General features: G+C 42.9%; 1 long non-coding RNA gene across 1 annotated transcript; it reads left to right on the forward strand.

The window, feature by feature from the left end:
* Nucleotides 1-13,817: 13,817 nt before the first annotated feature.
* LOC138745291 (uncharacterized) lies at nucleotides 13,818-26,011 on the forward strand. The gene is made up of 3 exons (XR_011346144.1): nucleotides 13,818-15,616; nucleotides 15,899-16,199; nucleotides 25,894-26,011. It is a non-coding gene; the product is annotated as an uncharacterized lncRNA (long non-coding RNA).
* Nucleotides 26,012-27,348: the final 1,337 nt, after the last annotated feature.

The raw sequence follows: 27,348 nt of genomic DNA on the forward strand, positions 1-27,348 counted from the left end.
TTTCTGAATGGACAAGGAACCACAGTCACTCTCTCACTTACTCTTCATTTTGCACAAATGGATTTCTTTTTTTAAAATGTAATTTAGAACAATATTTGCACCTGTATTGTTGCCACAATATGACAAATTTTGATATATGTTCATCACAATAAATTTTTAATTCTGAACACTGCGCGTACATCAGAAAACAATCATAGCTCAAAAAACAATTTCAAAAGATGAATTAACAATTTCCATGCACCCTCCACTTTTACGTCTATTTTTCTAAATTCACTCCATGATCGAGACATCTCAACTTAACCCAACCCACATTTCTTCTCCCATTCAAAGCACTCAGTAATACATCAAGGCAATAAAATAAAAACTCAATGCTGGAAATACTCAGCAGGTCATCTACTGGAAAAATAATCGGAGTTAAAACCTTCAGGTCGATAACCTTTCACTGGGATTCAGAAAGATGATCTAACAAACCTGATTCTCTTTGCTAAGAAAAAGAAGAGGAGAAATAACAAACTGACTACGTGGGATGAAAAGCCCGAGCAGCAGAAATGGCAGTGGTGCTGAATGAGTGGAGTCGACTCGTTGATCAGCATATCTGTCTGGATGGAGGGGTAAAGGATAAACAAGACAAACATGATGCTGTCACTGTGAGGTTCAATACGACAGCTGCAGAGAATCTGAAATGAAGGAATGGTGAAAATACTTGTTTTTGGATCAATGTGACAAAATTTGACCTGACAAAAGAAAACAAAATTGCTTTGCTCTGCCAGAACTCTCTAGATCAAGGGGCACAATAAAATAGTCCAGAAGCCAACATTATGAAATTGAACAGCCAAGTTATAGAAATCGGCAGCAAGAGATAAAACACAGTTACATAATTCCATGAAAGTGGTGTCACAGGAAGACAGGGTTCTAAAGACAGCTTTTGTCATCTTGGCCTTCATTAATTAACAAAAAGAAAATAGGAGTTGGGAAGTTATGGTGAGGTGGTATAAGATGATGGTGAGGTCAAATTTGGAGTATTGTGTGCAGTTCTGGTCACCTAGCTACAGGAAGGGTATTAATAAGATTGAAAGAGGGCAGAGAAGATTTACTAGGAAGCTGCCAGATCTTCAGGAGTTGATCTGCAGGGAAAGGTTGAACAGGTTGGGACTTTATTCCTTGGAGTGTCGAAAAATGAGTAAGAGATTGGTTAAAGTGGCACATGAATGAGAAAAAAGGATGAGAAAGACTGCAGTCGACCCAATTGTGTTGGAAAAATTTTGCTTGAGAAAAATTGTCATTGGCCCATTTCCTCTGGAGTTATGAAACCACGCACAGAACAAGTCAATGAGGTACAATTAAAACAAAGGTTTTCAAACTTTTTCTTTCCAATCGCATTCCACCTTAAGTAATCCCTTACTAACAGAGCACTTCTGGCACAGGGATTAAGTGGAATATGATCCGGGGGGTGGGGGTGTTTGAAAATCACTGCTCCAGATGAAAATGTTTCTCCATCTCCTTTTTAAGCAGACATCCTTTTATTCTGAAGTTGTGCCCACTTGTCCTAAACTCTCGCACGACTGGCAAAATCCTCCCTCTCTCCAGCCCTTTCACTAGTCATCAGATTTCAATGAGGTCCTGCCTCATCCTTCTAAACTCGGGCGAGTCCAGGCCCAGAACCATCAAATGCTCCTCAAACATTATTCCGCTCATCCCCAGGATCATTCTTGTAAACCACCTCTGGGCCATCACATCCTCTCTTTGGAATGGGGCCTAAAATTGCTCACAACACTTACGAGATCAGGACAACCAGAAGGTGGTCACGTGAGGGAAGACAGCTGCAGGGCTGCCTAGAGTCCGTGGATTGGATGGTGTTCAAGGAGTCAACTGAGAGGGGGGAGGGAGGGTGGTTGTGGCAAGATGGCGTAGGAAAAAGACATGAGAAGACATCTTTCCCTGACTGAATTGTTCAATACTCGAACTGTCGTGACTTTTTTGACTTTATCAATGTTTTGAACAGTAATTTACTACAGTAGGATTCTTGAAATGAAGAAAGGAAAAAAAGTGTTGGGCACGACCAGGTGGCCCAATTATCACAGAGACAAAGACTGAGGGGAACGATAGGCTTTATTAAACACAACAGTGCAGGCACCTGGGTCCAAGTGAGGGAAGTGAAGGGAAGGAAGATGTGGCTCGACCTTCATGGCCTGGGTCACAGGGGAGGAGTCCAGGAGAGGATGACATCAGGGGGTGGGGGGGGGGGGTAAGCAGCCCATGCCTGTACTGGTCAGTACATACAATACCATATCAAAACAAGCAACTTAGAATAAACCCAGTTTGTCAACCTGTGAAAAGTGCAGAAGAAGCAAGAGAAGAAGCAAGGCCAACCTCCCAGAAGGAACCTCGGGATCAGTTAGACATGGATCCGAAGCCTCAACATGTAAGTCAGGACCAGCTGGAATAAATGTCTGCATTTTCTGCAAATCTGGAGATGTAAGATAGTGCTGAGATCTTTGGTCGGGCCAGGTGGAGTGCAAGCATAGAATTCGACACCAGCCGGGCTTGACGAAGGAGAGTTGGGGGGGGGGGTTGAGTGCCCGAATGCGAGCACGAGTTTCCGGGAAGGGGACTGCCTGTATGCAGCGGCGAATCTGGAGATGCTCTCAATTGCAGGAAATTCTGGATCTGATCCACAGTCCGACTGCCAGGTATGATGTGGAAGGGAAGAGGTGGAGGAGGACAACTCAGAAGTTTGAGAAGAAGAAGAGCAAGAATGTCTACTTTCTGCAGTTGGACTCACTGAAGGAAGGCCTAAGGCTTTAAGAACATCTCCTTCTCCAATGAATGCTGTTGTTTCACCACAGACACCTTCCCCAGACTTCAAGGCCCCTGTAACAGGGATGGAAGTCAACCTCATGTCTACAGAACTGATCCACCAAAATGAAAAGATGATGTCTTCTGTGAACTAAGGTTTTGAAACTTTAAATGATCAATTTGCTGTTATGGAGGAAATAAATGGATGGTATGTGTGAAGAAATTACATCTATTCAAGTTGATATTAATAAGAGCTTAACAGCAGTAGACACTGGACAAGTTCAATTTAAGAGGATAGAAGTTTTTATTTACTGTAAGGACCGTGAAGACCATTATGCAGAGAGAATGGATCATATTGAGGATTTATTTCCAGGCTGGGATGTCCAGAAGAGAGATTTGTTATAAACATTGGTTCGTTGGTAAATCAAAGTTGTCGTAATAACATTAAGATAGTTGGTCTGCCGGAAGATATTGAAGGTTCAGATCTTGTAAAATTATTTTTGGAAAAGGATTCCAGAGACATTGGGAGTTGAATTTTTTTAGATCGGGCTCAGAGGGCTTTAAGGAGAAAACCTTTTCCAGGTCAAATATCAAGAGCGGTTCTTTTAAGATGTTTGTGATATCAGGATAGAGAAATGAATTTGCGGCTTGTGGTTCAGAAAGCTCGCCTTGATCAAAGCCCTACGATGTATCAAGGAAATAGGGTTTTATTTGATGCTGATTTAAGTCAGGAGATTATTAAGTGATGGAAAGAGTTTAATCTGGTCAAAGCAGTGCTGTGGAAGAAAGGGTATAAGTTTACTTTCGGTATCCGACGATATTTAAGGTGATTTATGGGCCAGATCAGTCTCAATGTTTTGAGAGTCCTTATGGTGCATTAACTTTTGTGAATTCCTTACCTGATTTGAAGGAATCGATGGGGAAAATGCCTGAGGTTAAGATTGGGAAGGGAACGGGGAAAAGAATTGGAATCAGAATCGGTAAGTGATGTTGAAGATGAAGCTCAAGCTCAATATGGGTGTTATCACTGGGATGACTGATGGGTTTTAATGTTCGGTTGGGGGGTGGTGGTTGTCTCTACTTCTTCGAAAATCATCTGCCACTTGTGGAATTAACTGCACCTGGTTCACAGGGGGGGGGGGGGTCTGACTCTTGTACTCTTATGTTTTTATAGTGTTTTCTTATTGTTTCAAAGGTGGGGGGGGTTGGGATTTTTTTATATATATAGTTGTAATTGCTGTGTGAAGTGTCAATCTCAGGAGGAAATTAAGTTATGGCTCATTTAAATTTTGTGATCTTTAATGTTAAACAACTTAATAATCCGATTGAAAGGAAGGAAATATTAAAGAAAATGAAGGTTGATCTTGCTTTTTTGCAACAAACGCACTTGTCTGAGAAAGAACATATGAAATTGAAAAGAGATTGGGTCGGACATGTTTTTCATCTCCATTTAATTCGAAAGCTGGAGGTGTTGCTACTTTGGTTCATAAGAAGATACCGTTTCAGTTGGAATCATTCTCTGCCATGTCATTTTCTCGAAGACAATCAAGATAACTGACCTGTTCATGGAGCACTGTGCCTGGACTCAGATTCACAAACTCATCTGGCAAGGTCAGCATACAGCCATAGACAAGCTCTACCACTAAACATCCAAGATCTGCCCTAACAGCAGTAGGCATGCAAAGGAGAACCATGGCCAAACGTTCGCTCCATGGAGATGCATCACCACCTGCTTTCGATTGTCAATGGAAACGCTCAAAGAAGCTGTTCGCCTGAAATGCTCAGCGATAATTCAGGTCGTGCCAAGAGGATCAGTGAGAGCTCGGACCAATACTGACTCCAACTGAGACCCTCGATCTGTTGTAATAGTGCCCAGAACACCAAAAGATGGAATCCACAAAAGCACAGGCATTTGTCTCTGCAGAGATACCAATGTTAGGAATTTCATCCTGCCACCTGGTAGTCCAGTCCTCACACGTGAGCAGATTTCTACATTGCCGAGATGGCGGAAATGGACCTTGCAAGCCACAAGGTGCACGTGCTGGAAATGGGAATCCAAAACAACAAAATCCCCCAGCTTGAATTTCATGTGCCTGGAGACTTTAGGGTGTTGACCCAGCAAACGAATCCTTGCCGAAAAACCAACTTTCTGTTTAACATAAAGCCAGGTAAAATGTTCCTTAACCAGTTTGATTGATGTTCTTCTACCAGGAAGAGATAGATTGTGAAGAGAAAATCTCCTGCCTCATAGCCACCACACAAACGACCGAGTCCTTCCTGTTGGGGGAAAAACATCACAGACCAACTTTTCACCCGATTCATCCAGCGTCACATCTTGAAGATGGAGACCAGAGTTGATCTGGTTTCACCGGATGAAATCGGGTCAATGTGCCGTGCATGAGCCATGGCACTGAAATCGATGGCAGTAGTTGTAAGTAATGTCGTGCCTGAATAGGGCACCAGCCACAGCATTCACTTTTCCTCAGATGTGCTGTGTGTCCGATGAAAATTGTAGGATGAAGTCCAAGTGCTGAATCTCTCTGGGCAAGTAGAGATGTGTGCTTCTACTTGCAGTATGCAGAAGAGGCTGGTGGTCTGTACAAATGGTCAAAGAATGACCTTCCAATAAAAAGTTGAAATATCGAATTGGAAATTGGGATTCATGAGAGAATTATAAAGAAATTTATTTCAAAATTGTATCTTCTATTTCAAGAGGAATCTCCAAACCCAGACTTGAATAAATCAAAAGAAAGATGGGAATTGGATTTGGGAACTGAAATTGACACTTTTTGCTTGTCTGGCATTTGTTGGGACAGTAATTAATGTTTTCGATAGATTAGTTAATTACAAATTTATTCATCAATTATATTTAATGCAACATCAATTAATTTATTCCTAATTTTTCAAATTCATGTTTTAGATGTGGCACAGAAATTGGTACATTTATACTTTGTCTCTGGAGATGTCTCAAGGTGACATCATTTTGGAAAGATGTGGCCAAGTTTTTGTAACAAATTATAATAATGTTTATCATTAATACCTGAGCTTTTACTTTTGGGAAATGTATATGTCAAGTTCTTAAAAAAAAACATTAATTATTTTTATAAATTGCATTGGAAATGGCCTGGAGATGTATAACAATTCCATGGAAATCTGAATCCCATCTTAAAATTGATCGTGGGGAAATGCAAAATTGTATTCCCTTAGCAAAGGTGACATATAATATTAGAACTGGGTATGTTACAAAATTCAAAATATGGAAACCATATTTAAAAATAGGTTTATATATCTAATGTATTCACTTCTCCACCCCACCACCACTTTTCATTAATCTTAATGGTTGAACCTCATCATGTTGGTCTAATTCTAATATTTTATTAATATCCTGCCTTTCCTTTTGGGAAGGAATAGTTATCACAGGAGCTTTGCACCTAGATCTGTATTTTTTTCTTTTATACTTTTTTCTCTTCTCACTTTTATGTACAGTACAACATTTATTTTTTATTCTATTTTGATAATTGTAAGTATCATTTGGATATGATTCTATTATTATATTGAACTGTATACAAAACTATAAATATTTTTTTAAATTCTGAAATGTTTCACTGCGAGATAGATAGCTAAGAGTTCTTGCCCAATTGTACTATACTTTGCCTGAGCCGGTGACCGCTTGGCTGAAAAAAAAATGCCAGAGATTCTAATTGCCCACAGACTCGTTGTTCGAACACTGGTCCCACAGCACTGACAGATGCATCTGTGGTAAGAGAGCAAGGCCTTGGGCATTTGATGTACAAGCTTAGTAGCATTTGTAAGAACAGTGTTCACATCATGGAAAGCTCACACAGCATCGTCTCCCAAAGTTAATGTCTTTTTGAAGCAGACATCATATCCTTTGAGTCGTTCAACAAGAGGTAATAGAGATGCTGCGGTATTCACCAGGGAACAACAATAAAATTCCTCGTACCTAAAAACCATCACAACTGGCCAAACGTTCCTAACGGGGGGAGGAAATTATCAAATTCCATGCACTTTCCATTCATCAGGCAAATACCATGTTGCATAACTCTACGTCCCAAAAATACAAGATCAGAAACACCAGAAACACTTTCCTGGGATTGATCACGATGCCACATTCCTCAAGCCTCGGAAACAATGAGATAAGGTGGCTCTTGTGCTTCTCTTCATCCACACTTACAACCAGAATCTCCTCGATGAACTTAAGTACTAAAAAAATCCAAGGCCAGTGAGTTCGTGGTCCATGAACCACTGGAATGTCTGAGCTGCATTCCATAGACCGAATGGTATTCTCAGAAACTCAAACATGCCGAACGGGACCATCACTGCTGTTTTCGTGACATCCGAAGAGTCAAATGGAATCTAATAGTAAGCATGTACTAGATCTATTTTGACAAATGCATATTTGACGTGGAGGTTGGCTGAGAAGTCTTGTAAATTTGAAATATTGTATCAGTCAGGCACGGTGGATTTGTTCAGGGCACAATTATCTCTGCAATGCCGCCAATCCCTAGTTTTTTTCAGAACCATTTACAACCTTGAAGCCCAGCAGCTGTCAGATCTGTGGGCTACGCCCAATTCTTGCCATTCCAATTTTGCGATTTTAAGATAATCCGGGGGTTTTACAAGCCTGCGTCTTATGGACCCTGCCTTAAAATGGTGGCTTATTGCATGTCTGCACACCATTATGATGGGGTCACGAGGTGAGGAAAACACTTGAGCAAGGCTTGGAAAGGGCAGGAGCCAGGTTGAAGGCTTGTCAAGCAGCAGATGGCATTGGAAGGACAACAAATGCAGCTCACTTGCATTCAAGAGCTGCAGTCCACACAACAGCATTTTTTTTCCAAATACATCACTGAAAAATGTGACAAGAAAAGGAATTTACCACATTTACAACTGAAAACCCACCCAAAACGATTGTGAAGCTGAAATGAAATGCGAGTGACCTCTGGCCATGTTTGAATAAGAGAATCATTTGTCACTGAAAGAACACATGACATATTAGAAAGTCTATGTTCCTCATGGGTTGGAGGGACAGGCACCACTCCAAAGTGACAGATAGTTTTGGAGTTTTACATAGAGATGTCAAACTAATAACCTACTCTAACAACTGCCAAGATTATTTTCCATTTCTCTCAGTTGCGTTCAATAAACTCTCTCAAATGAGAACAAGATCTCAAGACAAAGGACAGAACCAGGCCACAAGTCCCGTCTAGTCTGCTCCATAAACCAACACGAAACCACTCTGCACTCCTTCCAATTTCCGGACTTTTCCCATATCCCTTAATGCCCTTACTAATGAGATACTTGTCTATTTCTTGTTTAAATATGCCCAGTGATCTGGCTTCCACTGCTGTATGCGGCAGCGGTTCCACAGATCCACGACCCTCTGGCTAAAGAAGTTCTTCCTAATCTCTGTTTTATATGGATAACCTCTAATTTTCTTGTCCTCGATTCACCCACCAAGGGAACCATCTTACCCGCATCCACCCTATCTAAACCTTTCAATATACAAAATGCCTCCATGAAATTACTTCTTTAATTTCCTGTACTCCACTGAATTCTTCACTACCAATTTCACCTGGTCATTAACTTTTAGGTTTCCTTGCACAAGGACACCCAAGTCCCTTTGCACATCCAAGGTCTGAATTTTCATCCCATCCAAATTGTATGCTTCCTGTTTATTTCCACTGCCAAAATGTACAACTAAGCATTTCTCAATGTTAAATCTCATCTGCCATAATTTTACCCAGTTTCCTTATCTGTCTATATCCTTTTGCAACTTTACAGTTTCTACACTTCCTACTTTGTCCCCTATCTTGGTGACCTCCGCAAATTTCGCCACAAAACCATTTAAACCACAATCCAAATCATTAATTTATATTTCCTGGCAATATATCTATCCTGAATTCCTTTTATTACGGCCACATGCCATTCTAAAATTGATCATTACTGAACCTGAACATGTTTATTGTGGTAAACATCTTCTAATAAATGTTCTGGATTTAATTTTTTAAAATCTCGTTGTGGCTCCTCTTCATCCCCTCTTTGCAAGTTGAATTCACAAAATTTTCCAAATATTTTTTCAGCAATAATTCTGTGGTACAGAAGATTACTCATCTTTCCTAGAGGTTAAAAGTTGCATTTTGATTTTCTTGTCTCAACTGAACATTGTACAAGGTGAAGGCTGATTAAAGTGGATTCAGTAACGATGGCCTTCAAATTTTTCATTATTGCTATGGCTACACTGCTTGAATGATAAACAGGTGTTTCTACAGGGAATTACCTCATGGAAATGTTCTAAATACATTCATTGGAGATAGACCTCTGTGAAAAGTTTACTGCCCATCGGCAACAATCCTTGAAAAGAAATGAATCATCACCCATAGAGCAGCCCAGGAATAGGCCATTTGGTGAACAATGTCTGGGGTGACCATGATACTCATTAAATTAATCCCATCTGTCAGCACATGGTCCATACACATCACCTATTCCCTCTTGTTCATGTGCCCAAACAAATGCCTCTTAAATCGTGGCGATTTCACCACTATCCTGGCAGCGTGGGCCAGACCCCCACCGCACTGTGCAAAAACCTGCCTCACTTCTCTCCTTTTCCCCTCTCATGTTCAATATAAGTATCATAGTATTTTTACATTTCCTATTGGGGGGGGAGGGGAGAAGACATTGACCTTCTCCAGGACTACAATAATTGGATAAATTTCAACCAGGTCATCCCTCAGCCTCCAAAGCTCCAGAGAAAACTATCGAAATTGCCATTTTCAAGGAGCTCGCGCTTGCACCCCAAGATCCCTCATTGCAACACTACTACAAGTCCTCTCAAAGTGCAAGACACTTGTCCAGATTAAACTCCATCTGCCATTTCTCTGCCCACATTTATAAGTCATCTGGTTTGGAAGGGATAATATGAGGGGAACTGGGTGGATCAACAGGTCAGAGAGAAAAACTTGGGGGGTGGGGTGTGGGCAGGTTACATGAACTTGGAAAATTCCATATTCATACCATCGAGTCACAAATGCAATAAGAGATGGTTCCTCTGGATTTGACCTCACCCAGACAATGGAGGAGGCAGAAGACAAAGGTTAGTGTGGGAATGGAATGGAACTTAAAACAGCTTGTGACCATGAGCCAAGATGGCCATTGTGATCAAAGTGGAGGTGCTCAGCCAATCTGTCATTTACTCTGCATTGGGTTTCTTGCCACAGAGGGCACGGACATGGTTGGAGTAGGAGACTTCGAAACTTTACCCTGCATGAGAATCCCTGGATGGTGTTAACTGATGTTGATTGCAGGAGAAAATGCCCGAGGATGGGGAGGAATTAGGAGTCTGTAATTATTTGAAAGATCTTACTGCAAGATTCATCACCAATGACGAGGAAAGCAGCTTCAGTCTATTCTCCCTCTCAGAAAGATTTATGTAATAAACAAAACAATCTTTCAGTACAGCCAGAGGCAAAAGGGCTCTTAATTTAGTCTTACAATCAAAAGACTTTGAAGTTAACCAGTGTAGATGACTCAAAATTCAATTCGAAATTCACTTCTGGTGGAAATATAAGAGCCAGTGGCTTGCTTAATCAGATTAGCCTTATTCTGAGTTTCCATTTCTACTTTCACACAATCAAATGCAAGCCCCAGTTGTTGATCCCCAACTATTTTCTATCCTTACCCACTTTGCAACTACACCTACCTGAAATTGGAAGAAACAACAGCTAATTTTTCCATGTATAAATCATATACAAAATAATTTACCCACATTTTCACATCACTGTAGCCACTGAATGATAACTTGTGCCCATCAGAAAATTGCACCAGCCACTTCAGGGTGCTATTTACCTTGGTGTTACTGACTCTTTTCCAGTGTTACTTGCAGACATAATGACATATTCAACATGCACAATATTTATTTTCTTACTGACCAGAACTATAAAGCATTGTGTAAAAAAGAGAAAAGCTCAAGTCAACCAGGAGATACAAACTCCTGACTGCAATGTTGCTGTGCACATTTGCTACATTATTGAAGTTTCACAGAGCTTACAAGAGATATTCAAAGTCAAGCAATAACAGAAATAACAGGATATTACAGCACGGTACAAGCCCTTTGGCCTACAATGTGTTGATCTTGATATTTCTAAGAAAAAAATAATACCCTGTAGCAGCTACTGCAGTAGATGCTACTCAATAAAGGCAAACACACACAAAGGTAGTCAACTCAAGGCTGGTTTATTGCAGACATACACAGACCTTTTATTCCCTGCCTGTCAATGAGAATATTAGTGAAAACTTTCTGGTCCACAGGACCAGCTGGTTAAAGCTACGAGCCAATAGCGCCCCGTGCCTTTCAGCAGGGGCTTCAGCTTGTCCATTGACTGTACTTTTGGGCCCAGCATTGTTAGCCCGTGATGTGTCAGGTAAGTCTGTGAACTGATGGTGGTGGTTCGTAATACCGCGCTATGCGTTCGCTACAACCCTGTTTTTCTTTCACCCATGTATGCCTGTCTCAGAGTCTCTTAAATGCTCCTTTCGTGATATTGTAATAGATAAATATATTTGGAGAATTTGGTAATATTTGGGATTTTGGTAAGATTTAGAGTAGGTTACATACATACACACACATACATTTTAAACCATCTTATTTGAAAGACTGAAGAAATATTGAAGATCTCTGGAGAATGTTATTCACATTCACAAGTAGGTGTTAATCAAACTGATGTCATAAAATGAATGACCATTGTTTGTAAATGGAGCCACGATGACTACAAGTGCATATCTGCAGGGTGCTTACAGGAAAGTTAATCCTAGGTTTTGTTTATCTAACAATAGCTTGAGCAGAAGAAAGAACTCCTGTTGTTTCGAATAAGAGAAATAGAACTCTGTAGTAGCTTTGAGAAAGAAGTTACCATCTGGAAAACCCTAACGGGGCAAGGTTCATCAGTGAGACACTGAGGTGACTAATGGTGGTTCTTCAGTTGTGGAAATCCTGGAACAACAAATCTCTCTCTAAAAACCCTACAATAACCATTCTGAGTGGTAAACATTTACCTTTCGAGCACCAAATCCTGGTGAAATTTATACACATTCCATTCTGTGCACAGCAGAATTGCCTGCATCCAGAAAACTTGGAAGCAGGAGAAGTGAGATTGAACTGTGAACCAAAGAACTTTTCTTAAATTTAAACACATTACAAACATGTGCACTTACAATTAGAAGGGGGTTAATTTGGGTTTGTTAAGTATAGAGTTAAGTTAAAGTTTGATTCTATTTTCATGATTAAATTTGATTAAAAATAACTTCTGTTTTAAAAACCAATTTTCTTGATGAATGAATATTGCTTCTCGGTTTTGGGAACCTTTGGACTCGTAACAATATCTTCTTGGATAATGACATTGGGCCTGTTCAAAGTAGGAAATGGCTTCTACCAGCAGGAGTTTCTATTTCAGGAAAATATTGATAGGTGGCTGGCCACATACATTTCCTAAAAATTAATGCCCTCTCCCTCCCTAAACCACATTCAGTCCCATGACATCTTTCTACGTTGCATTACTGGGACCAACAAGGACCTGACCCATTTCCCATCTCTCCTTGCAATGCCAATATGGCAGTTGCCATTAAGAACTGACAAATCACATTTTAATTAAGCAAGCAAGATGAAAATCATTCTGACATCCTGCTTAAAAAAAAGAGTCAACAAACCTTCCTAATTATATATCTTCATTTTTATTTTGATTCCCATGGAGCATTAGTAAAAAATGTCCCATCAATTTGCTCACCAACTTATGAGTAAAATCATGATCCCTGTTCATGAAAACCCTAACATTCAATGTTACACAGATAATCAAGGAAGAATTCTGTAATAAAGGTGAATGAAACATTGAAAGAATTTCCCCCTTTAAAACATTGAGATTGTAGTGTACCAAGTGACGGGGCGAGGAAAAAAAGCCAAATCACTGCAACACTTGGACAGTCCAAGATGGCACGCACTCCCCTTCACTACCGAGAAGGACCCCATGCCCAGCACCATGTATGGGCTTAGGAGCCCTTCACTTCTGTGTAGCTGCCAGCTGGCCAGAGAATGATGCAACAACGTCACTGCTGGAAGTCAGGGGTACGTCACCAGAAGTGGCCGGGCCAGCGAGCAGACGTAGGGAATTTAAAACAGTAAAGCCAGTCTTTGTTTTACACTCACCTTGTGTGGACGTCTCTTTATTTGGTAGCACTGCTGCAGCGGACGCTACAAATCGATAACTTCTTATTGCTGCAACCAAACAGGTCTGCAAGATACACCAAACTAAACAGAAAACATGACCAGAAATCCCAGAGATCATAAATTCAAAAGGATTGGTGAAATCTTGACTCTGTATTATTAACACCAAAGTCCCTATATTTTTCAAGGCATTCGGACAAGTAACTGAGAAACATTATATTTTAGACACATGGTACGTCAGGATCAGAAGGGTTGGAGCATTATTGTTCAAGAGACACAACTTTAAAAAAATAACATCTAACTTGATGAAGAATGTGATGCTACAACAGGAAAAACGGATGGAATCAGACACATTCTATGAGCATTGGGAAGCAAAGAAAAATAGATTGGTTTTTCATCCTTTCCTTAGCGACCCAATGACCCCGACAAGTCCTCCCCGACCTGCGACCGTAGTGGAGTCCAAATGATCATCAGATTCCACAATGGTCGCAAGTCGGGGTTTTGACCCAGTGCGAGGAGCCCTGAAGTCTTAGAGCCTATTTTTAAAATCAAATGATTTGACAAACGAGAACAGAGACACAGGACACGAAAGACCCAAAATGTGCGGATCGACTCAACGCTTCGGGGTCCATCGGCTGGGGGCAACCATCTTAATTTCTGTGCGCATGCGCTTGCGCAAACGGTTCGCTTAGTTGCCCCGTCGGCACATCCAAATCAGCCGCCAATGCGCGAAGTCACCACGCATGCGCCAACCAGACTTGCCAAGCTCCTGCCCCCGCCCCCTCCCTCTGCAAGTTACCTCGCGGCCTGCGGCCTCGCCCTGTCGGCGCCATCAGGCCTCGCACCGACGCCTCGGCTCCACTCAAACACCTGGCCGGTACCGGCCACTCCCAGGTGGGGCCCAGCGGGCTGCTGGTTGCCCGTTTTCCCTGGACCGCGCGGCTGAGGATGATCCCGGCGCCGTCGCCAACTTCTCTTTAGCGCCCGCGGAGACGCGATGGATCCCGAGCAGACGACGACGCCGCCAACGTCCCGCCTCCCCACTGCACGAGCCAATCAGCCCGCGAACCTGCCCATCAATCCAACCCGACTTCAGCGTCCAATCAGATAGCAGCCCCTCCGAATCATCCCATTGGCTGGCGCAACTGAAGCAACCAATCAGTGAGCGAGCGAACACACAGGTGCACCCAATCAGCTTCGCAAGACAGAAAACAGGCAGTCGAAGGAGCAGGAGCCCCTTCAGCCCATCCATTTACAACTACCCCAACAACAATCAAAACCTTAGATTTCATAAGATCACTTTGTCCTGGCTCCAGGATTCCTCTGATCTGAAGAAATACAAGGGAGACTATTTATTCTCAATCTTTCCTTCAAATTAATTACCGCTTCCAATTTAATGTCTGTTACTTTTTTCAAAGTATCTGCATCTCAGTTCGATGCATCTGATCCCTCTACGAATGTGTATGACAGTAAACTCATCACATGTCCATGGATCCCAATTTTAAATGAACCTTCAACAGGGTAAAGAATTCCAAGGATATTACATTTTCATTGAAGACATTTCTTAAAGTCCAAGCGGCTGATCAGTTATTGGGAAATTGTGACACTTGGTGTTCAGCTCCTTTGCATTATCCTCTCTCGATCCGTGCTGCTGTGTCCCCTCATAATGTTGTAAGGCCATCTTCTTTTTTTCCAATGAGAAAGAGATCCATATTCAAACTTTCCTTCTATCACCTGGTTAAAACATCCCAGAAACAAATCTGATAATATTTGTGCACTTCTCATTCTTCAGATAAGGAAACTGGACACATGATTCCCGATGTAAGACGAGCAAGACCATTCGATGTTAAATTGGAGTGTGCGCGCTACTGTGAAGGGTGGAAAGAAGGACACACACTCAAGAAATCAAAGTTAAAGACTCCTTTATTACACTGACAGCTCTACTTCTATTCTCTCCCCGCTGCTGTCGACTGGAATTATGTCATATCAGCGCCGGCCTCCAATTAGTCAGCATTCCTGTCCTTGTTGATTACTATTGTGCGGGTTGTCCCCTGGGTCGAAAGTTGTTGGTCCCTGTTGACTCTGCCTGGTCATCAGGTTTGTCAGTCATCTTGTGTACAGGGAGGATCCCAGTTAGCATGATCCCCCACCTCCCCAGAACCAGTGATTGGAGCGCTGTTCGCTGCTTTCGGTCGCCTATATCTGCGTCGTGGGGGCTGAGTGGAGACCAATTTGCTGGCTTGAGGTGGTCGATGGTGAAAGTCTCTTGCTTCGCACCAATATCCAGCACACTTACCGTGAAGTGTGGAATGAACGATACACACCCAAGAAGTTGAAGTCGAAGACTGGTTTGTTGAACTGGCAGCTCTGCTTATATACTCTCCCACTGCTGAGGACAGGTCTTTTGAGATGGCAGAGCCAGCCTCGGATTGGTGGGTGTTCCTGCCATTGCTCATTGCTTCCCGCCGTGCAGGATGTCACCTGGGATGAAGGTTGTTGGTTCTCGAGGGATCTGCTCAGTTACCGTGTTTGTGAACCGCAACAACCATATATTGTGGACGAATGTGGAGCACATATTTACAAAGGGTGGGTGTGAATATTTAAATGAAACTCTGACATTCCCTTTCTCCTTAAGGCCTCAGTTTATGAAAAGGAACATTAAAGTAATCAGCGCTCCTGTTTGGGGGGGTCCCTTGTCCTCATTTTTCTTCCTTTTTCTTTTAGCACGGGGATAGAGGGGGGATGGGGTGGTTTATGGGGGGGGGGATTTCTTTATTCTTTCTTTTAACATGTATTTATATTTGATTTGTATTATTATTAATTGTGTGAATTCTTTGTGGATTTATAAATTATTTTTTAAATGATCAGAGGTCATTCCACTGGACCTAAAGAGGCCTAGAGCAACACTGGGGACACCCTCCTGCCCCCCACCCCCCCACCACCCCAAATATCAATGTGATCCACTACGATCATTGACAAAATCATCGAGGACCCCTTCACCCGGCCAACAGCATCATCCAGCTATTCCTGTTGGGAAAGAGATCCAGGAATTTTAGAGCCGGTACCACGAGGCCCAGGAACAGCTGCTTCCTCCAAACAGGGAGAACGTGGAACAATTGATGAGCTGCTCATACAAATACTCCTCCACTCTGCTATATATTCAACAATAGTGAGTTATTTTTCTGGACATGCTCCACATGTATTATTTGTCTGTTGTGTGAGGGCTTGGTTCTGTGTTTGCGTGTGTTTACCCCAAGAACTCTGTTTTATCAGGTCGTACTTGTGCTATCCAAGGGTAATAAATTTGAGGTTGTACTTTGGAGTGGATGCAGAAGAGATTTCCTGGATCGGAGAAAGTATCTCATGAAGTAAAGTTGACTGAGTAGGGCTTTTCTCATCCCACTACCACCACCCACCCCCCACCACTCAGCGAAATTGACTTTATTCACAAATTATTTCCAAAGAGGAAGACCGTTCCAAGTCTTTTCTCCTCCTCCTGTTGTATCCAGATATTCCCTTCACTGCACATTGCTGCATACGTCTCTCTTTACCTTCATTGCCACCACTCAGATACCGTGTGGTTACAGCTCCCCTCTGCTGTTGGAGGAGTTCCCCTTGGTCTCAGCCTCTCAATGCCCGGTAATGAGAGGGTTATGATCCATCCCCATAGTGCCTTCGTTTTGGCTGTGCCAAGCCTCCATCCATCCCTCAGCATGTACTCCTGCAGCCTGGAATGTGCCAGTTGGCAGCGTTCCCTCCCCAACATCTCCGCTTGCTGAAAGACTGACAGGTTTAACGTAGAACACGAGAGCACAGTACAAGCATTTCGGCCCTCGATGTTGTGCCGACCGATGTATTCCAACCAAAATAAAAATAACTAACCCCTTCCTCCCTCATAACCCTCCATTCTTCTTTCATCCATGTGACTCAGAGACTCTTAAATGCCCCGAAGGTTTCAGCCTTCACCACCACCCCAGTTCTTGGGCTCATCCTATGTCCCTGACCTGGTAGGCATACACTGTATCCCCTCCCCTTGTCACCCTCCTGCTGCCCCCACCCCGAGCCAGAGGTGAAGGTGGTTTCTCAGCCGAGGAGCATATCTGGGAGATGAACCTCAACTGCATCGAATTCAGGTTCCCGCAGATCAAAGCAGGTCCGTGGGCCAAGATGAGTGACCCGATGGTGAACCGGAGATCCAGGGGTGGTCTCCGTCCTCTGGGTCCATCCTCAATACTGTCCCCTGTCACCCACCAGGCCCATCCCCAAACCCCTCCCCTGCTGAGATCGTCCCCAAAACCCTGTTCACCCCCGATCCTGTCAATAAAGTCCCTATCCCCCACCAGTCCCGTCCCCAAAGCCTCTGTCCCCCACTGGGCCTGTCCCCAATGCTCCGCCCATTGCTTGGACTGTCCCCAGAGCTCCTGTCTCCCACCAAGGCCTTAAACAAGCCACTGTCCCTCAACATGCCCAGCCCGTCCCCGCACCCCCACCCCAATTGATCTGCAACCAAAGGCCCATCGCCATCAGGTCTGTCCTCCCACCAGACCGGTTCCCTCACTGGGACCCTCTCCAATCGATCACCCATCACAACTACCCCACCCCAGTTCTTGAACCTCCCCCTTCCCCACCCACAGGCCTTGGAATCAGAGCTGCTCCTGGGACACCCAGACAGTGGAGATGTGGGGAGGGCAGTGATCCATCTCCTTCCTGGTGGCAGCATTCCATACCTTCACCAAATTGGGGAATCCCCTGACCCTTGGCACTGGGTCAATTGACCCATCTGAGCCAGGCCTCTCTCTCCCCCCACCCTGGAGAATGTGGCCCAATTCAGTTGGCTGCTACAGTACACACTGCCCTTCAACTCTTGTCCCAGGACTCCTGCTCCCACTTGTCCTTCAATGAGCTGTGTGACTACAGCCAGGAGCTTCCCCCTCCTCATTACCCTTGGCCCTGTGGGTGAGTGGGTGGGACATGACGAGGGGGTTGTAGGTCATGGAATTGGGGTAAGAAAGTTTGGGTGAAACCTGGGAAAGGGAGCGGTGATCAGCCGGCTGTGATCATCTGGTAAAGATTGTGTCAGGCATTGAAGACGGAGTCAATGCAGTCCCCTGCCGGGTCCATTCCCCACCGGGTCCATCTCCAAAACTCTCCACCAGGTCGATCCTCAATATTATCCCTCGCCGGGAGCATCCCCAATCACGTCTGCACTGGGTCCAACCCCAATACCGTCCCCTGCCGGATCTGTCCCAAATACCGTTCCCTGCCGGGTCCATCCCCAATCCTGTCCCCGCTGGGTCCATCCAAAATCCCGTCACCCGACAAGTCCATCCCCAATCCATTCCCCCGCTGCATCCATCCCTAATCTCTTCCCCCACTGGGTCCAACCCCAATACCGTCCACCGCCGGATCAGTCCCCAATACCATCCCCCATTGGATCCGTTACCAATCGCATCACCACCGGGTCCAAACAAAATCCAATCTCCCTCTGAGTCCGTCCATAATACCATTCCCAACTCGGTCTGTCACTAATTCTTTTGTCCAACAGGTCCTCCCACAAACCCTATTCCCCACTTTTCCCTCCCCAAAGCCCCTGACCCCCGCCAGGTCCATTCCCAAAGCCATTGTCCTTCACTGGCTGGTCCCCAAAGCCCCCGCCTCCCCACAAGACTCATCCTGAAGCCCCAGCCCTCCCCTGGGCCTGTCCCAAAGGCCCATTCCCCATCATGTCTGTCCTCCCACTGAACCGATACTCTCACTTGGCCCATCTCAAATCGATCACGCATCAGAACTGCCTCACCTCAGTTTCTGCACCTCCCCTTCCCCCACCGACAGGCCTTAGAACCTGTGCTACTCCTAAGACCCCAAGACGGTGGAGATATGGAGAGGGCAGAGGTCCAATCTCCTTGCCAGTGGCAGCATCCCAGTCCTTCACCGAGCTGGGGAGTTCCCTAAACCTTTGCACTGGGACATCTGTCCCATCTGAGCGAGTCCTCTCTCTCTCCCCACACCCTGGAGACTGTGCCCCTGTACAGCTGGCTGCCACAGTACACACTGCTCTCCACCTCTTGCCTCAGGACTTCTGCTCTCACTTGTCCTTCGACAAGCTATGTGACTACAGCCTGGACCTGCCCCCACCTCGTTACACTTGGTCCTATGGGTAAATGGGTGGAACATGACAAGGGAGTTGTAGGTGGTGGAATTGGGGTGAAAAAGTTTGGGTGAGAGCCAGGAAAGAGAGTGATGATCATCCGGCCAATGAGAGGCATTGGGGACAGAGTCACTGGGGAGGGGTCAGAGCCTCAGGGAAACAAGGGCCCTGGATTTGGTAGCAATCACAGCTCATGGAAAGTAGGAGGAAGAATCCTGGGAATCATTGAGTGTGGCAAGGTTAGCGTCGCGGTTAGAACAACGCTGTTAAAGGGGCAGCAAGCCGGGTTCAAATTTGACACTGTCTCTGGGGAGTTCTACATTCTTCCTGTGTCTGCGTGCATTTCCACCAGTTGCTCCTGGTCCTTCCACCATTTAAAATGTTCCGGGGGTTGTAGGTCATTGGTGTAATTGAGTGGTTGTGGCTCATAGGCTGAAAAGGCCTGTTTCCGGGCTGCATGTGTCAATCTAAAATCACCATCTAAAATGATAGTCCAGCCTGTCATGAATTTTTTAAATATTCAATTCAAAAGACTGGTCCAGATAGACAACTCCGAAACAGTCCTTTCAGCCCATCTTTTCTGATGGCCAAGCTGCTTGCAAACAGTCCATATCCCTCTCAACCTTTTCATTCCACGGACCCATTCAACTCGCATTGCTTTGTCAATCTCACGGCCTGTGGGAAGAAATTATTTCCCTGCCTGTCAGCCTGATTTTGTTCCTCCATATCTCCTTCCTGATGGTAGTGGGTCAAAGATGCTGTGTGCTGGATGTCTGCGGGTCTAATTACAGGCCCCATCCCTGGACAGTCAGAGGCCCCTTGTCTCAAAGTCCCATCCATGTGGCCTCTCACTCAGCAATCCCTCGTCGGAACACAACTACCCCCTCCTTACCTACCTCTACCAGCCCTTAGTATCCTCATGACAGTTCCAGGCACCTGTTCTGTCGACCCTTGATGACCTGCGCCAGCTCTAATTTGGACCCTGCCTCACCTAAACCATTGGAATAACCAGCGCCTTCTACCCTCGAGAGCCCGAGGGAATCCGTACCCTCAGCAGTGTCCTGCTGGTGCACAATCGAATGCCCTCCATCCCCTTCCACGGGTTCCCTGCTGTTATCAGGCTCCTGTATGGACCCCACCCTGGCAAAACTAAGAAGAAACCTGTAAAGGAACTTTATCTTTTTTTGGTATAACTGTAATTATTGCATTGGAACAAGACTTGGGTAATCGAAAAGTGTCATAAATTTGTTGTAAAACATCCTTATATATAGGAAATATATCAGCATAAAAAGTTTTATAAAACTCTATAGAAAACCCATCTTCACCAGGTGCCTTTCCATTTGGCATATCTCTTATGGCCGTTTCTATTTCCTTTTCTGTAAAGGATTTATCTAACTCCTGTCTATCTTCTTGATTCAATTGTGGCAATTTAATATTTTTCAAAAAAGAATCTATAGCATCCTCAGTTACATCTTTACATTCTGAAGTACATAATTTTTAATAAAAATTACAAAATTCCTCATTAATTTCCTTTTGACTAAAATTAATACCCGATTTCTTTCTAAATACTGGTATAATTCTACATAATTGTTCCTTTTTTAACTGCCATGACAGAACTTTATAAGATTTCTCACCCCATTCATAAAATTTATGTTTAGTTCGGTTCATTAAACATTCAAACCGATAAGTTTGTAATTCATTATATTTAAATTTTAAATTAGTTAACTGATTCTTTTGCGTTTCAGTAGCATTTTTTTAAAAATTCTTTTTCAGTAACAGTTATCTTTTTCTCTAAATCTTCAATCTCTTTAATTCTCTCTTTCTTTACTTTAGAAGCATAACTAATAATTTGACCTCGTAAAAAAGCTTTCATTGCATCCCATAAAACAAATTGACTAGAAACAGAATTAGTATTATTACTAATAAAAACCTCAATTTGTTGTTTTAAATAACTAATAAATTCCGTTTTTTGCAGTAACATAGTATTGAATCTCCATCTTGGAGCTCTCTGAACATCCTGTCAACTCTGATATTTTAATAATAATAATGAATGGTCCGAAACCAGTCTTGCCTTATAATCCACAGATGTAACCCTATCCTGCAAATGTGCTGAAATTAAAAAATAATCAATTCTAGAAATCATTCTGTTTTCAAAAGAGAGGATACAAATAACCTCCCAAGGATGTTGGGAAAAATAGAGACTAATGCAAGGGAGGAACTGAAAGAAATCAGTATCTCTAAGGACATGGTCTTGAGAAATTTATGGGATTGAACGCAGATAAATCCCAAGGGCCTGAAAATCTACATCCTAGGGTACTTAAGGAAGTGGCCATTCAGATAGCAGATGCTTTAAGAATTATTTTCCAGAACTCAATAGACTCAGGATCAGTGCCCATGGATTGGAGGGTAGCTAATGTTACCCCACTATTTAAAAAGGGGGGTAGAGAAAAAGCAGGGAATTATAGGCCGTAGAGCCTTACTTCAGTAGTGAGCAAAATTATGGAATCCATTATTAAGGAGGTAATAGCGGAGCATATGACTAGCAGAGAAGGGATCGGACAGAGTCAACATGGATTTACAAAAGGTAAATCGTGTTTGACAAATCTATTGGAATTCTTGAGATGGTGACAGGTAAAATAGATGGGGGAGAGCCAGTGGATGTGGTGTACCTGGACTTCCAAAAGGCCTTCAATAAGGTCCCGCATAAACGACTGGCTTCCAAAATCAAGGCTCATGGGATTGGGGGCAAAGTATTGATGTGGATTGAGAACTGGCTGGCAGGTAGAAGACAGAGAGTTGGGATAAATGGCTTGTTTTCTGAGTGGCAGGCGGTGACCAGTGGGGTGCCACAGGGATCTGTACTGGGACCCCAGCTGTTCACAATTTACATTAATGATCTGGATGAGGGGATTGGTTTTAATATCTCCAAATTTGCAGATGACACTAAGCTAGGAGGGGTTGTGTGCACGGAAGAGGGGGTCAGGAAGCTCCAGTGTGATTTGGATAAATTGAGGGACTGGGCAGATACATGGCAAATGCACTATAATGTGGATAAATGTGAGGTTATCCACTTTGGTAATACAAACCGGAGGACAGATTACTATTTGAATGGCAATAGATTAAGAGATGGGGAAGTGCAGAGAGACCTAGGGGTACTTGTACACCAGTCTCTGAAGGCGAGCATGCAGGTACAGCAGGCGGTTAAAAAGGCAAATGGTATGTGGCCTTCATATAAAGAGGGTTTGAGTACAGGAACAAGGATACCTTACTGCAGCTGTACAGGGCCTTGGTGATACCCCACCTGGAGTAATGTGTGCAGTTTTGGTCACCTTATCTAAAGAAGGATGTTCTTGCAATGGAGGGAGTGCAGAGGCGATTCACCAGGCTGATTCCTGGAATGGCAGGAATGACTTATGAGGAAAGATTGCACAAATTGGGATTGTACTCGCTGGAGTTTAGAAGATTGAGAGGGGATCTCATAGAGACATATAAAATTCTGGCAGGACTGGACAGAATGGATGCAGATGGGATGTTTCCAAGGATGGGAAAATCCAGAACCCGGGGCCATGGTTTGAGGATAATAGGCAAACCATTTAGGACCGAGATGTGGAGGAATTTCTTTACCCAGATGGTGGTGAATCTGTAGAATTCATTGCCACAGAGGGCAGTAGAGGCAGGTTCATTAAATATATTTAAGAGGGAATTAGATATATTTCTTCAGTATAAGGGTATTAAAGGTTACGGAGAGAAAGCGGGGACGGGGTACAGAACTTTAAGATCAGCCATGATCTCGTTGAATGGCGGAGCAGGCTCGAAGGGTCGAATGACCTACTCCTGCTCCTATCTTCTATGTTTCTATGTTTCTATCCCCATTATACCTACACCTCACTGTGATCCTGTATATACATCACTGTTAAACCTTTTAACTGCTCTGAACCCAGTGTCACAGTTTCTGTCCCAGTCTACCGTACATCACCATTAAACGTTCTCCACACTGTGAACACAGTGTCACTGAATATGCAACAGTGTGACGTGAATCATCGTTAAACTTCTTCCCCACTGTGAACCTGTTGTCACAGTATCTGCCACAGTTTATTGTACATCACTCTTAAACCTTCTCACTACTGTGAACTCGGTGTCACAGTACCTGCCTCTGTCTACTGTATATCACTGTTAAACTTTCTCCCCACTGTGTAACTGGTGTCACAGTATCTGGCTCAGTCTACCGTACATCACCGTTGATCTATCTCTCAACTGTTAATCCAGTGACACTGTATTTGCCATATTATATCGTACATCACCATTAAACCTTTTCCCCATTGTTGACTTGATGCCACAGCATCTGCTGTTGTTTGTTGTACATCACTGTTAACCTTTCTCATTGCTGTGAACCCAGTGTTACAGTATCTGCCACAGTATATCGTACATCACTGATGAACCTTGTTCCTTCAATATTTCCGAATAAAAATAAGGTCAGATTCTGCGGAAAAATATCTCCTATAACTTGTTCCATTAATATTGTAATTCTCCCCAAAAAGATCTTGCATTAGGACAAAGATAAGTTGAATGCAAGAAAGTTGCAACATCTTCACCACACCTAAAACATTGATCTGATAATTCTGATTTTATTCTATTCAATTTCACTGGTGAAAGAAGTAACTGTGGAAAAAAAACTAGTTGTGAATTCCTTCCTCACTGCTGCAGTGTGGAACTCTGATCAATAGTTCCAGACTGCTGAGTTGAAGTGAATTAATGCAACTCCCCTGGATCATGTGATCTCTATTGGAAATCAGCTTCCTGAGGAGCTTTTCAAATCCAATAGCCTGAATCACCTGACTCGAGGTGCAGCTTTCAGATAAAATCCTTGCTGACATCTGCTGACATGACTGATGTAAAAACAATTATACTGAACTAATTTATGTCTTGCATTGAGATCCTTATACGGATGTCCCCATATTTGCCAATCAATTAAATTATTCAGATCCATTTCCCACCTTTGTCTCAACTTATGAACTCCTCATTTAAAAGTTCCTACTTGTAATAAAGATGACATCATCAAATATTTTTTTTTAACAATTCCTCTTATAAAGAATTTCTATTTCAGTACAACATGGTTGGTCCTAACTTATCCTTCAAATATGCTCTAAGTTGGAAATAGCAAAAAAACTTGCGATGAGTATACGATATTTATTTCTCAGTTGCTCAAATGACATTAATTGACCCCTTTCATAACAATCTTCAACATTTATAATTCCCTTACGAAACCCGCTATCCAGAAATTGATGATCCTTTGAAAAAGAAATGAGGATTTTGAATCAAAGCAATTCTGGGTGATGTACATCCACTTACACCAATTACATCATTTATTTTATTCCATATATTAATCAAATGTTTCAACAATTGTGTATCTTTATCACCAACCATTAATTTTGATTCCCAGTTGTACATAAATTCTTCTGCTTTTCCCTCTCCTATTTTATTTGATTCTATTTTAACCCTTTCAAATAAAGAAGCAAGAAATCTCATTTGAGCTGCTCCATAACAATTTTTAAAATGAGGAAGCTGCAGTCCTCTCAATGCAGAATTTCCATTGGGTTATTTGTAACATGGGATTCAATCGGAAATGGGTTCATGTGACATAAAACCACGATGCAGACTGTTTTCTAAGAATGGAATGCAAGAGGAGGGTTGTCTAGGTCTCCAGCAGGATATAGATCACAAGATATAGGAGCAGAAGTAGGCCCGTTGAGTCTGTTCCACCATTCTTCCACTCAGCCCCACTGCCCAGCTCTCTCCCCGTTACCCTTAATTCTTTGACATATCAAATACCTGTTAATCTCTGCCTTAAATACATCCAATGACCTCACATGGGTTTCACGACCCATTGACAAAATCAATTTTTCCACATTTATTTTAAATTGACACCCTTTTATCCAGAAATTATGCTCTCCTGTCCTAGAATCCCCTACCAATGGAAACATCTTTGCCATATGTACTCTGTCCAGGCCTTCCAGCATTTTAAATGCCTCTGAGGTCCCCCTTATCCTTCTGTACTCCAACTAGTACAGTCAAAGACATGTACGGTTACATGATATTATGTCTTGTTGATATTTACCACTCGGGAAGGTTCTTGTTGGTTTTCAGATAGAGGTTTGTTGTTCAGGGAAGAATTAATGTTTTTGTGATTCAACGTACCAGCATCTGAAGTCTGTTATCTCTTCAGAAAAGCTTGATAGCTTTAGCATGGAGCAGAGCTGAGCCACGACTTTGCAGGTATTTAAGGGAGTGTGTGGGCAGGGTTTGTTCTGGACCAACAATCTCACCAAATGACTCTGCTTGAAATCAAGATTCAAACTATTTTGAGGAATACAACAGGAATTGTTCAACAAGAGCCTGGTGTTCCCTGAGGAGTTTTCTTTCAATAGTGGAAATGATTTTTTTTTAAAGCCTGTTAATATTCCTGATACAGATCTTTGTATTTAACTTTCAGGTTGCTATCTGTTGTTAACTTGGAGGCATTTAATGGGGTGACTGGGTGGAATTTTTGCTTTAACCAAGCAGTTCTCTTGCAATTTTCCAGCTGTTCGATGCAATTCAGTTGCTTGCAAGTTTAGCAAGTGGGATTTTGATGTGAAATTGCAACTCACAGCGTCATTTTTGTGTTTGAAAATGCCAATGTGAAAATTTTAACTTTGGTCTCCTTGGTTTGCTTAAGTTTACAGAGGAGACGTTGGGTCAAGCTGAGAAGACAGAGTTGGATGCCCATTTGGCGAATCGGGTGGGCAAAGCATTAAACACAAAACGAGGGGCTGAAAAAATAATGAAGCAGACTGAAGTGCCGTTGAACCAAACCCAGGTAAAGAATTTCATTTTGTGCAGTCTACTTAAGAGACCAAACGATTTGGGCTTTTAGTGGTGACCTATTTAAATGAACAAAATCTGATTAGAATTGAAGTTTATGGAATGTTTGGAAGTTAATGTTTATAATTACGATAAATGAACAAATCAATGAGCCTGGTATAACAGTATCTGCCTCTCTCTACTGTACATCACCGTTAAACCTTCTCCCCAATATGAACCTGATGTCAAAGTATCTGACACTGTTAATCGTACATCAATGTTAAACCTTCTCACGAATGTGAATCCTGTCTCAAAGTTTCTGCCTCAGTCTATCGTACATCACTGTTAAACTTTCTCCCCCCTGTGAACCTGGTGTAATAGAATCTGCCTCAGTCTACCGTCCATCACCGTTAAACCTTCTCCCCACTGTGAACCTGGTGTCACGGTATATATCTGAATTTACAGTATATCACCGTTAAACCTTCTCCCCCCTGTGAACCTGGTGTAATAGAATCGTCCTCAGTCTACAGTCCATCACCGTTAAACCTTCTCCCCACTGTGAACCTGGTGTCACGGTATATATCTCAATTTACAGTATATCACCATTAAACATTCTCCCCGTAAACCTGGTGTCACAGTATCTGCCTCAGTCTACCGTACATCACCGTTAAACCTTCTCACTATTGTGAACTTGGTGTCACAGTATTGATCTCAGTCTATCGTATATCACTGATAAACCTCTTCCCCACTGTGCACCCGGTGTCACGGTATCCATCTCAATTTACCGTACATCACTGTTAAACATTCTCCCCAATGTGAACATGATGTCACAGTATCTGACACAGTTTTAAGTCAATCACTGTTAAACCTTCTTACTCCTGTGGAATCCATCTCACATTTTCTGCCTCAGTCTACCGTTCATAAACATTAAACCTTTTCCTCCTGTGAACCTGGTGTTAAAGTATCTCCCTCAGTTTAATGTACATGACCATTAAGCCTTCTTACTGCCCTGAACTCAGTGTCACAGTATATGCCAAAGTCTACTGTACTTTACCGTTAAAACATCTCCCCACTCTGAACCTGGTGTCGCAGTATCTCACACAGTTTATCGTACATGACTGTTGAACCTTGTTAATGTTGTGAACCCATTGTCTCATTATCTCTTATCAGTCTACCATACATCATCGTTAAACCTTTACACATCTGTGAATGGGTGTCACTGTATCTGACACAGTTTATCGTAGATTACTGTTAAACCTTTTCACTGCTGTGAACCCAGTGTCACAGTAACTGTCTCAGTCTACCGTACATCATCGTTGAACTTTATCCC

The sequence above is a fragment of the Narcine bancroftii genome, chromosome 11, assembly GCF_036971445.1.
Source record: "Narcine bancroftii isolate sNarBan1 chromosome 11, sNarBan1.hap1, whole genome shotgun sequence".
NCBI lineage: Eukaryota > Metazoa > Chordata > Chondrichthyes > Torpediniformes > Narcinidae > Narcine > Narcine bancroftii.